The sequence below is a fragment of the Sinohyriopsis cumingii genome, chromosome 15 (genome assembly GCF_028554795.1).
Source record: "Sinohyriopsis cumingii isolate HCF-2022 chromosome 15, ASM2855479v2, whole genome shotgun sequence".
Classification (NCBI taxonomy): Eukaryota; Metazoa; Mollusca; class Bivalvia; order Unionida; family Unionidae; genus Sinohyriopsis; species Sinohyriopsis cumingii.
The window spans coordinates 61,726,981-61,738,897 of NC_142975.1; positions in this window are offsets into that span (position 1 = coordinate 61,726,981).

Below are 11,917 nucleotides of genomic sequence, written 5' to 3' on the forward strand. Positions count from 1 at the left end.
CGATTTTACTCCCGTCAAATTTCATCAAGAAGCGACGAGCTGCTTTGTGGTATTCCATGGTGACACTTTTTTGACACTTTCCAAAGCTTTCAGAAACACGACATTAAACCTGGAGGCTATGGTGCTCACCAAATGTTGACCACTAAAATAATAGCCTGGGGGAACGAACAAGTGATAGGTGGTGTACTTTTGATTTTTTGTGCCAGGGGTTTTCTTGTCATATTTGCCATGGGTATCCAAGTACTGTTGCAATTGTTCGTCATGAACTTCCACATCAAAAAGTGTTCTGTGTCTGTTCGAGGGGTTACTGGACGTCAGAGGCGTGTCTCCGCTCAAAATGGGGTTATTGTTGTTGTTGGAGTGGTGATTGGCACTGGCACTGGACACATTGTTCCCGTTCGAGGAGAATTTCAGGGAGGGATTGGGAAGCCGGTAACCGATGCAGCTGCTCAATAAAATGGTCCACAATTGTTTGTCTCCTTGTTGCAAACTCAAATTGGCAATGGCTGCCCCGATGACACAATACACCACGAAGATTTGGCAGAAAAAGACGATTTGCGTTTTAGGCACACGTTCTCCACACCACACCCACAAGGGTTGCTTTTGTCAATCTTGCAGAGAAGAACTAGGTGAAGGAGTGGTCGACGTAGCTGCGTCTGTGTGAAAGGGCATGATGGTCACTTCTTTTTATAGTCGATGACTTGCGAAGCGTCGATCCAAGAATCAAAACTGGGTGGATATCCTTTCCAACGTACTTTGACTTCTTTGACACGTCGTTTGCCCACTTTACGGGTTCTGCGTTCGAGAATGCTTTCGATGTCGTACACGTCGTCTTCTTTTTTGGTGACACGTTGTTACCCGGGTAAGTATAACGTTCCTTTGAGCACTTCTCCGTTCATGTCTTCCAATTTATAGACGGCAGGATGACGGCCATGCACTCGTCCAGTGACACGAAACAATTAGGTCGTCCAGTTAGTTAAGTAACCTTTGTCGAAAGTGCGTTTGGTTTTGCCAATGCGTACCCAATCTCCTACGGCCAACACTCCACTTTTCTTGGGGACAGCCCTCGTCGGGGATGTACCAAACAGGCGTTCACACACCAACACTTCGTTCTCGGGAGTCACTTCTTGCGGGGCACGTCCGATGCTTCGATGGTAGGATTGGTTGTACGCCTGTACCAGGTGTGGTAAGATGTCGATGTACTTCAGAGTGTGGTGATGCGTAAAATATTTCCACATGCGTTCTTTCAAAGTCCGTTGAAAACGCTCCACGATGCTGTCTTTGGTTTCGGGATTCTCGGTGGTAAAAAATGAATGTCACGTTTCTTTAATTCTTTTTGGAAAGCTTGGTTCAGAAATTCGGTACCTTTGTCCGTTTGCCATCGAAGAGGGTGACGACCACTTTGTTTCAACACTCGTTGCAGGGCTCGCACTAACTCGCTGCTCGATTTGGAAGTCAAGGGTACGACCCAGGCAAATTTGGAAAAGACGTCGATGACACAAAACAAATATTTGTAGCCGCGATTGTAGCTGACCAAATGAGAGACATCGGCTAAATCGGCTTGCCATTGATGATCGATGCCTTCCACTTGGGTGCGACTTCTGGAAAACTTGCGTCGAATCGGTTTGTATAAAGTGTAGGTAGCTTGTTCTTATAACCATCGTTGCACTTGAGGTAAACGGAGACTTTTCAGTTGCGTTTTGGCAGCACGATACAATTTTTGAACTCCTCCGTAACCTGCAGGATGGGATGGGTTGTAGTAAATGCTGGCTAACACTTTTTCCATTTTGTTTGTTAATAAGGCATCCACTCTTGGAGGATGCTACTCTTTTTCTTGTAGGGTATTCTCTTGGTTTGTAATGCTTTGCGTGTGCGACCAGCGATAGGTGTCGAAGAGGAGGATGTCTGAACAGGGGATATCGGTTCTTGTTTCACTTCTGTCTTCACCTTCTTTTTCTCTTCTGATGAAGAAAGGGTGGTCATCCTCTATTTAATCGATCCAATTCTGGAGGTAGGTGCTCTTGTTAACTTGCGTACTTTTTCTGGTGGAGTTTGAAACCCTTCTTCTTCTTCTCCTTTTTCTGTCTTGGTCACTGGTAGTGGTGGTGGCGGTGCTGGACTTTTCATCAAGATCTTAAAATCTTTCAGAGTGGGTAGAGCTGTTTCGTCTAAAGCTTTCTGGTGAAAGAGTTGTAGTCGTTGCAAGAGTTGACCGTACTTTTGCGATTTTTCTGTTTCGGACAAATCTTGGCGATCCATCAAGGACTGCAATTCGTGTTGTAACGGGGACATTTCGCTCAAATTGGGATTGGGAGGTAAATGCGAGGTGTGTTGTTCTTGCCAACGATGGTATTCCATCCATCGTTTGTAAGGCACTAAAGCTAGTTTTCGTCCTTCCATGGGGTTGTCAAGGGTCGATTCTGAGATCTTGGGACTTCAGAGGGCCTTTGTATCTTGCTCCCACCAGTCCTCCCAACATGGTTCCCAAGACTCCTTTCAGCAAGTGGCCTAACAAGAGGGGTAAAATACCTCCACGTTGGACCAACATCTTCTTCTTTCGACGAAGGGGAATTTTCTTTTGAACCATTTGGCGACGACCGTGACGATGTTTGCCTAAGCATTGTTTTTGGTGTTTGGATAAAGGGATCGTATCTTTCAAGACGTTCAAACAACATTCGCACATGGTATCAATGACCTCTTTGGAGGCTGTTTGAATGAGTTTTTTTCGTAGGGGCGGAGAAGCTTTGGACAGGACAGATACCATGTCCCCAAGTTTGACTAAACGTGGAGGCAGTCCGTTCCTTTTCTTTCCTTGGGGTTGTTTAGAAGAGGGATGTTTTCTGGAGGGTGACATCAGGAGCACCAAAAACACTGATACCCCTACTTGGTCACAGACCTTTTTTATACTGGAACGCGTCGCCACTGATTGTCTTTACGTCGTATCAACTTCAGGACAGGCATGACACGTCGTGCAGGGGTACGCAACGGACTAAATCGAGCCAGTTCTTGCTTGGACAAATCCAGTAAACTTTGTAACATGCCCGATCTTTCTTGGACTTTGATTTTGGGAGAAGGTACTTTGTGAGCAGCAGCCACTGTCACTAAATTGGAGGGTCCTGCCACTGGGGAAGTTCTTGGGGTCATCAACGGAGAAGTTCTTGGTGTGATCAACGTCTCCAAGTACTCTTCAGTTCTTGGTGTCATCAACGGAGAAGTGGATGAACGTGAGGCTGCCGGAGACGCGGTCACCGCCGTGGCAGGTCGTGGTTTGCGAGTGTAAGGTTGCGTCCTGGCCGAAGTGCCTCTCTTGCGACTAGTTTTCTTCTGTGGACTTTTCTTTTTCTGGGGACTTTTTCTCTGTTTCTTTTTCTGGGGGCTTCTTTTCTTTTTCTGGGGTGGTGTCTGGTAAGAGGAGGGTCCCGCCACTGGAGAAGTTCTCCTTGGGGACCTGGTCTTTTTCTTCTTCTTGGAGCCTCGTTTGACTTTTTTTCTTGGGGAGAACTTTGGGGACATTAGGATCCCATCTTAAGAGAGAGCGAATGATGACCCCTCCTAGAGTACCGCTCCCTCCAGGTTTCAAAATGATTTGTTTTTTGGTTTGAGTGTCGATGTGGGTTCGGCCAATTGGGTCAAAGCGACTTTGTTTCGATCAAAAAAGCGTTTGGTTTGATGAGGAATCTGAATGATCCTTTGGAGTAATTGACGTGCAGTCACCGTGAACCATCGTAAGACTTCTTTGAGACTAGCTTCTAAGACACGAGCTCGTGTTTGTGGATTTTTTTCTCGACTGATGCCATACAAGGCACGAATCAATTTGACGGAAAGATGCGACTGAAGGGACGTCATGTTCAAAATGTCTGTGAGACAGACGAAAAGGGTCTGAGGTTTTTATAGATTTTTTTTGTGGAATGAAGTTAAGTGGAGGACGGAGACGTGTACAGGACAGGCCCTCCGTCTTGGCACCAGTGGTGAAACAAGTGGGTACGAAATCGCAAATCATCGGGAGTTGTAGGTTTCAAATCGACGAGTAAATAGGCGTGTGGAGTTTGAGTGGTATCGTCGTACGCCTGAGTCAGCTAAGGTGTCCCTAACTGTTTGGCTAAGACTTGCACTTGCGATTTATCTCGAGGGCTTTTAAACAAGACCACGTAATGCGCATTGAGGCTGATGGTGCGATGGGCTTTACTTTGTTGAAACAAATTTTGAGTGATGTAAACGACACTGGCATTACGATGATGCCCTTTGCGCGTGAACCACAGTTTAATTTCTTCTTCGTCTTCTCCTAACATGTCGTCAAAAATGACCAAATGGGTTTGACAGGAGTCAGAGACGATTAAGGCGTCTTCTTTAGGAATGCCTTCCACAAACACGATGGAATCGCCTTGACTTTCTCGCAAGAGGCTGTACGCCGATTGCCACTCTTTGTAACACCACACGATTCGTTGAGGGGGTCGATCGATCAAATGATGTTTATGTTCGATCAAGCGTTTGACGAATTCGGTTTTGCCTGAACCGCTAGGTCCAGCAATGAGCATGTTAAAGGGATGGCGAAGATACAAAGCCTCCCAAATGGCACGATCTAAGTGTTCGTCGATGACTTTGACAGTGGAGGAAGAGGGAGCAGAGACAGCAGAGGTAGCCATAGTGTTAGGAATGTCACTTGTGACACGAAAACAAACAAGACGAGAGTTTATATACTTTTTTCAGGACACGTTTATTGAATGTTTTAAACATGAATACGAAAGACAAAAATTCATAAAAGCCAAAGGCTTAAGTACAACGATAAAAAGCACATGATAACCATCAACGTGGAATAAACACAAGTGTCTGTACAACATGTTTTGGGTAATGTTCTGACCAGTTCTATAGGGGGTAAGGTCACACAAGTGTCCTCCCGAAAGGGTCTTTCAGGGATGTCCACGACAGTCCTGTCCTGGGTGACGGGCTCTTCTGGTACTGTCACTAACACAGGTTGAAACGTCGCAAGGCTCACAATCGCATTCCACTTCAGAAGCCCCAAACTTGAATTGTGCCTTTCTAAACTTGTTTTGTGTGTCTCTGAAAGTATTCATCTTGTTCACTTGGTCTTGGTAGTCACAATGAACTATCGATCTTGCCAAGGGTTCCTTTTTATATACAGACCAATACCGACGTGTCCATACGGTAAGGTGAAATAATTGGGAAGTCGCACTCGTTTCTGGTACACGATTTGATAGACTTTTTCCAAGGGTCGACTGACGATGTGGTGAGTGGGTAAACGTACAATCTTGTTGGGTTGATAGGTGGTCACTTTAAAGTGTTCATCTCCTCCAGATTGCATGGCTTCTTTCAATACCCCAAAGTTGACCACACGACTGGTACGATAATTCAGAGTCAATCCTTTCACTTTCCACTTCGTGTGCACTTCTCCTTGTTTGTCCCGGTATTCGTAGCCGTAATTTTTGGGACCGCCACTGACGAAACTTAGAATCTTGTTGTCGGTATGCTCGTCTGTCCAGGTTCCTAAACGGTCTCCTTCGATGTCAGGGTGCTGTTGACTCGGGTGATGGATGTAAATGCAACTGTCCGTGTCAAAGTACAGGACGCGTTCCCCTAACAGTTCTAAAGCTTCGTACAATTTTAAGCGAGCATGAGCTGTGACGTAAGCCGCAATGATGACATTTCCAAAAGGGTCGTCTTGTACAAAGTCCAGATCTTCTTCGTAATTGACCAGGATCAAATCCTCGCGAACGAGTCCACGTGTTTCATGAATTTGGTTTTGTCGTGAATCATCTGAAAGTAGCGGGAAGGTTCTGTCAAATACTCCGTCTTGGGTAAACACTGACGTTGTGCCATTTTACCCCACAAGCAATTTAACATCACTTTGGCAAACGGTCGCCTGCCTTCGTTTTTCTCGATGTGATCTAAAGTAATGCCTTCTTGTGCCCAGTATTTCTCTTTGAATGTCTTTTGGTCTTCGGGAGTGTGACACCAGGAAGGATAGCCACTGGCTTCTTGTTTCAGTTTCAAAAAGGCATCCACGTAGTCTGCGAAAATGCCTTTCTGAGTGGGGTCACCCTTGTGGTATTGTTCTGTCTTGGGAAAGTGACAAATTTCGTACACTTCTAACAGCTGATATCCCATGTCAAGAGCTTTGAACAATTCTACGCTGGCCCACGTCCCCGTCAAGGCGCGTTCTTCCTGGGTGTGCTGGCAAGGTTGATCTTGGTTGCACGATTCGGCACAAGTACGGCACAAAAGAAACATCACTTTGCCTTGACAATGGTGAGGTAACACGGGATGGTACAAGTCCGTGGGAGGCAAAACTTTGCACTTGATCAAGCCTTCGTATTGTCGAATATTTTTCAGGTCGATGTGTTCCGTAACAATTGCGGGTGCCCTGCAGGAAAGCGACAATATTTGCACACGTAGGGATACAGCGAACACACGTCCAAGTATTTGATTTCTTCTCCTTTCTCTTCGTCGGCTTGGTACAGCAAACAGGTGGCATTGGTCCTTCCTCCGTACAAACTATCCCTCGGGTTCAGCGGATCCATGAACTGGTAACTTTCCACGAGGCGTTTAAATTCGGGATCGGTTTTCAAACGGTGATCGTACTCGTGTTCCCACATTTCCACCACTTGGTATCCTTCCTGTTCTAACTTTAGGCGTCGCTGATAAGTGGCCTGGTACAAGTCTTCCATGGTTCGTTGTAAAAAATGATTTTTAGTGCCTCGGTCAGGGTAACAGACGGGACATCCGTGAAATAAGCAACCGTTAAACTCGTACACGATCTTGGGGTTTTCTAAGTCCCAGCCATCGACCGAATGCGTTGCGATGCTCTTTTCGCCTCCTCCGTTGCGGACATGCTGAATCCATTTGTCTTCCTTGTCGCACAAGTAATGTAACCAGCGTAGGGCTTTGACCGAGTATTGACGTTTGACATAGTTGGTCGTTTGAGGACTGATGACAGCCACAGTTTTTCAGGCATGAATCGTTGCCGGTACACTAAGGAACATGCTTTGGCAATGGTGCAAGCTTCTTTCAAAGGATCGACCCCTCCGTGTTCCATGAACAGTTCTCGAAATTTTCCACAGCAACGTCGTAAAATGTCCACGTCGGAACGACAATACTTTGACATTTCTTCCTGAAAGTCGAAAGGGTCCGAGGCGTGAGCCTTGTACCAACCGTAGAAAGCTTCTCGTTGTTCGGTACGCATGTTGTCGGGGTCGTAATAGTGAGTTTCAGGTAAATGGGGTAGAACGGCGTGTTGATTGGCTTCCGTATTGAAAAAGTGTGGAAAGTACCCTTTAGCCATTTCTGTCATTCCAAACGTTTTAGGCATTCGGCTCAAAGGCATGGCCAAGTAACTCATCGAATCTTTAAACTGTACTTGGCCCACTTGCATGAAAATGATTTTGGCTCCGTTCAAAGTGACTTTAGGACGCTCGGTGCCTTGTTGCGTATAGTATCTCAAAAGAAACTGTCCATCGTATCCGGAGAAATTGTGAGCCATCACTGTGGCATGACGATCACAATCTCCGTAACGTTCGATGCCCTCTTGGCTCCACGTCTTGTCGATGGGGTCTAAGACCCATTGTGCAAAATCGGCTAACGTGTTCGGTCATCGAAAGATTTTTTCACGCCCTCCGGGAATCTTGCTGCAGTGAGGGCAATGACTGAAGATAGGTTCCTGAATGCACTTCTCGCACACTCAATGAGCCACGAAGAAATTAGGAATGTGAATACCGGTCTCTTGCATGCATTCGAAATCAAAAAAGATGAAATTGCCTTTCTTCTTGTGACCGTCCTCTTTCTCTGGTGGGGGTTGGTATTTTTGGACGTAGCATTGGTGTTCCAAGTCCACGATGTGGTGACAAATGTGACATTTTTTCTTTCCTGAACATACGTGTGCCTTGGCACTGTTGGTACGTATGCCTTGTCCACACATAGGGCACAATCGCAGCAGTTGACAAGCACATTTCTGCTGTGAACCTTGCGTCTTGAGATGTTGCTGGTAACAGGCAGGGCTGACAAACGTGCGTAGACAAGCTGGACAATGCACTGGTCCTTCGCTTTGACAGGGTGGAGAGGCCAAACATCCTGAGCATTTCGATCCGCAATGCTTGTGTTGCTCTCGATTGTTATAACCATAGTCACATTTCTCACAGTAATAACCGTATCCCAGGAATGCAGTGATACTGGTATTGGTATCGAAATGGTCATCGTGATAATAGACATGAATGTATTTTCCGTCCTTAAAGTCTTTCCCTCGAAACAACAGAGAATCGCGCACTTATTAAGGGTACACTTTCAAGGTGTATCGTGAAGCTAGGACATCTTGCAATTTTTGCATTCCAGGAATGCCACAGGGTTTGTCTTTGGGCAAGTCGGCTTGTTGCAACAGGAGTTCTGCTTCACTTCGTTGTTTGGCTCGGTCCGATTTTTGAATAGTTTTCCGGGCTCTTTTCCATTCTACCGTGTCGTTTTTGTTGGCGTAGGTTCGTCCCACCACGATAGCCCTGGCTAAACACATCTGGTCTTGAGGGTTGTGAATTCGGACGAGACTTGTTTTGGTGCTGCGAAGCTCGTCCACCAATAACATCTTTTTGCGTCCTGTCCCTTGAGGAGGAGAGACGTGGGTCATGTCCAGTGTGGCTTTTCCATCGGTAATGTCAAACTGGTCATTGGATTGTTGCACGTGTTGAATTTTGTCCATGACTTTGGAAGCGGTCAATTCTGCAGGGGTGCTAAACTCGATCCAAACAGGGGATTTCAAACCGTCGTGTTGTATGGAGAGTCTCCAACGATCGTCTTCTTTGGGTTGACATTGTCGCTTGAGTGTGGTGAGCAAAGAATCCCACACCCCGGTGATGAACCCTTCTGCTTTCTCTAACGGTACTTCAGCCTTGAAATCTTTAAACTTCACCGTGCATTTGTAAGCCGTGGTTCTAAATTTTCTAGAGGAGCGCTTTTCTGTCTCTCGAATGGAATAGTACTTTTGAGGGTTAACTAAGGGTGGTAAACTTTGTTTAGAGGGTTTGGATTCTGGTTCACTCATGTCCTCTTCAAAATCACTGGCATGAATTTGTGCCAAGACTTCAGCTCTGGTACGAGGCGATAGATCACGTTTCTGCCTCTTACTTTCTTCTTCTTTCTTCTCGAATGAATAGGATCGTTTCATCTTGAGTGAAAAACGTCAAATGACTAAAGTTTAAACACCATGGGCTAATTTATAGTCATGGCAGACCAGCGTATATAAAAGGGTGTGTGTCTTTGTCCTTTCACTATTCATTTCACTCTCTAACCGAGCACAACGATGGAAGAGACTAGCCAAATCGAACGTTTCATCAGAGCTTTGCGAGGGGTCATTAGAAAATTCTCTTCAGACCAGCCGACGGACTACTCTCCTTCCTTTCCAGATAAAAGTGAAGATACTTGCTATATCTGTCAGAAGAAAGGGCATTGGTCTTCAGAGTGTCCAGACCGTCAAAAAAGAAAAACAAGGGTTAAAAGAGACAAAAGTCAAGATACCTGTTATTATTGTCAAGAAAAAGGACATTGGTCTCCAGATTGCCCAAAAAAGAAACAAGAGGAGTCAGAAGAAGAGAGGGATTCTTCAGAGGAAGAAGAGGAGGAAGATAACAGACAGGTGAAGAAAAAGAAACAGGAAAAGAAAAGAAGAAGGGAAGAAAGTGAGGAGGAAGAGGAGGAAAAGACTGTGACGGTGAAGAAATTTAAAAACAGAGAGACTAAACAGTGAGACAGAAGAAGTGAATGTACTTATTAAAGTGCTCTGTTGTGAATTGTGAATTGGATTGTAACTATTGATAAAAGAATACATTAATTATATAAGGTAAGTGTCTTTGAGTTTTGATTTTAAATAAGAAGCTACACTCACGCACTCATATACACGTACTATAGGGGTAAAATGGGGTTTTGTTGTTGTTTTTTTGAGTTATTGGCAATTGAAAGTCTATCTCTTTTCGAGAGAAGTGGGTGGCCCTGAAAAGGGCCTTTGGTTTTTGGTGTAGGGGTGAGTTTAAGCAATCACCTTTAACTGCCTTAAGCCTTTGCCACGGCCGAAGCCTACTTCTGATGATGATGATTGGGTTGAAATTACTAAGGGTGGTACGGTAGGCTTAGTCACAGGGTTGGTGTGTTTAGCTCGGGAAGGTCGTATTCTCTTCGGTCGTGATAAAGAAGTCTGATACATTTGTTTCAGACTTCTTAACTCCGCTTAAATGTCTAACAGTACCGTGACCGTTTGATTTTCACCCTCTTGTTTCTTTGCTGCTGCTTCTTGTTGTTGTTTTTTTTCTTACCTCTTCTTGCTGTTGTTGCTGTAAAAGAAAAGCTTGTTCCGCTTCCTTTTGTCGTTGTATAAATTTCTCCAATTCTTCTTTCTGTCTCTGCCTAAAATTCTCAACGTGTGGTAATGAAGGTGACGAAGGTTCCGGAACAAATTCTTGCGAGGTAAGAAAATCCACAAAATCCCAATGTACCTCTTCTGAAAGTAAGTCCGGGTTCCCTTGTGTAGTCTCCACTGCTGGTGTACCCCAATGGATCGTTTTCTGAGTTTCCGTCATGTTGAATCACTGTCTCGCATCGATTGACTGCACACAGGCGGTAGCAAATCTATATAGACCACGTGACGTCATAGACTGTTCTCTTCAGATTGGATGCGAGCTGACTGAATTTTGTAACGCGTGTTTGGATTGGTCAATGAACTCAATCCGTTTCAATCCTTCCTCTACCTATAAACAAACGCAGTTCACTGCATTGATTTACCTGTTCTCGTCGGCTCAGCTTGTGGACTGACGTTGAATCTTCCACCCTTGTGTCAACAATGATGTTCAGGACGGACATACCGATGTATGTCCGATCCGAATGGACAGTTGTCCATAGGACCGTCAGCAACCTATGGATACGTAGGATTTACGTGGAGAGGCAAGGATGCCTCAAAAGTGTCGTGATTTACGGTCCTACAGTGAGACGACGCCTAAGGACAAGAAGAAGTCACAGATGCCCTTCATGTTAAGGGCATATATAAACCCAAAGGCCCTTTTCAGGGCCACCCACATCTCTCGAAAAGAGATTGACTTTCAATTGCCTACCCATTTTTTATTTAATGTGTGTGTGTGTGTGTGTGTGTGTGTGTGTGTGTGTGTGTGTTCTATCCCTCTCCCCTGTTCCCTTTCCATAGACCCCTCAGGTCGGGACCTTATTAAAATAGGGTCCCGACCCTGTTCCATTTTTGTCGCTCAACAGACCCACAATCTATTCCCATGTTAAATTTACATTGTCCCCAGATTGTCCCATGATTTTTCCCCATGTTAAATTTGCATTGTCTCCAGATTGTCCCATGATTTTTCCCCATGTTAAATTTCCATTGTCTCCAGATTGTCCCAAGGGGTCCTGTAATGGTAATTCCCATTGTCTCCAGGGTATCCCCATTCACTACTGATATTCCTTACCTACACCGGACATCTCGTGCACCAGTGAGTGCGTGTGGGTCGTCTCCCACTCACCACACGTACTGTGAGACAACAATGTCTCGAAAACTGAAAATTCAGTTAGTACACGGTGTGTGCATTAAAGCGTTGGGGGACGCGGCGCTATCCCGTTCCTCCTCAAAATAATCAGCCCCCTGTGGGGACATTAAACGGTCGTGCATGCCCTAGTGGGCGAATGCGACCTAAATCCAACGAACAAACGAACATTCGCGCCATTCTACACAGAATAAAACGAAAAAGATGGCCAGCAACATGGAGAAGATGATGAAATTGCAGGAGGTGCTAGATATGCTTGGGATGTTGGGGGAAATGTCGGTGAGGGATACATATGGGTGTTATAGTGTATATCGTGTGAAGATGGAGTTCAATAATCTCAAGAAAGGCAAAGAAATAGTAAAGGAGCTGATTAAAAAGGAGAAGGA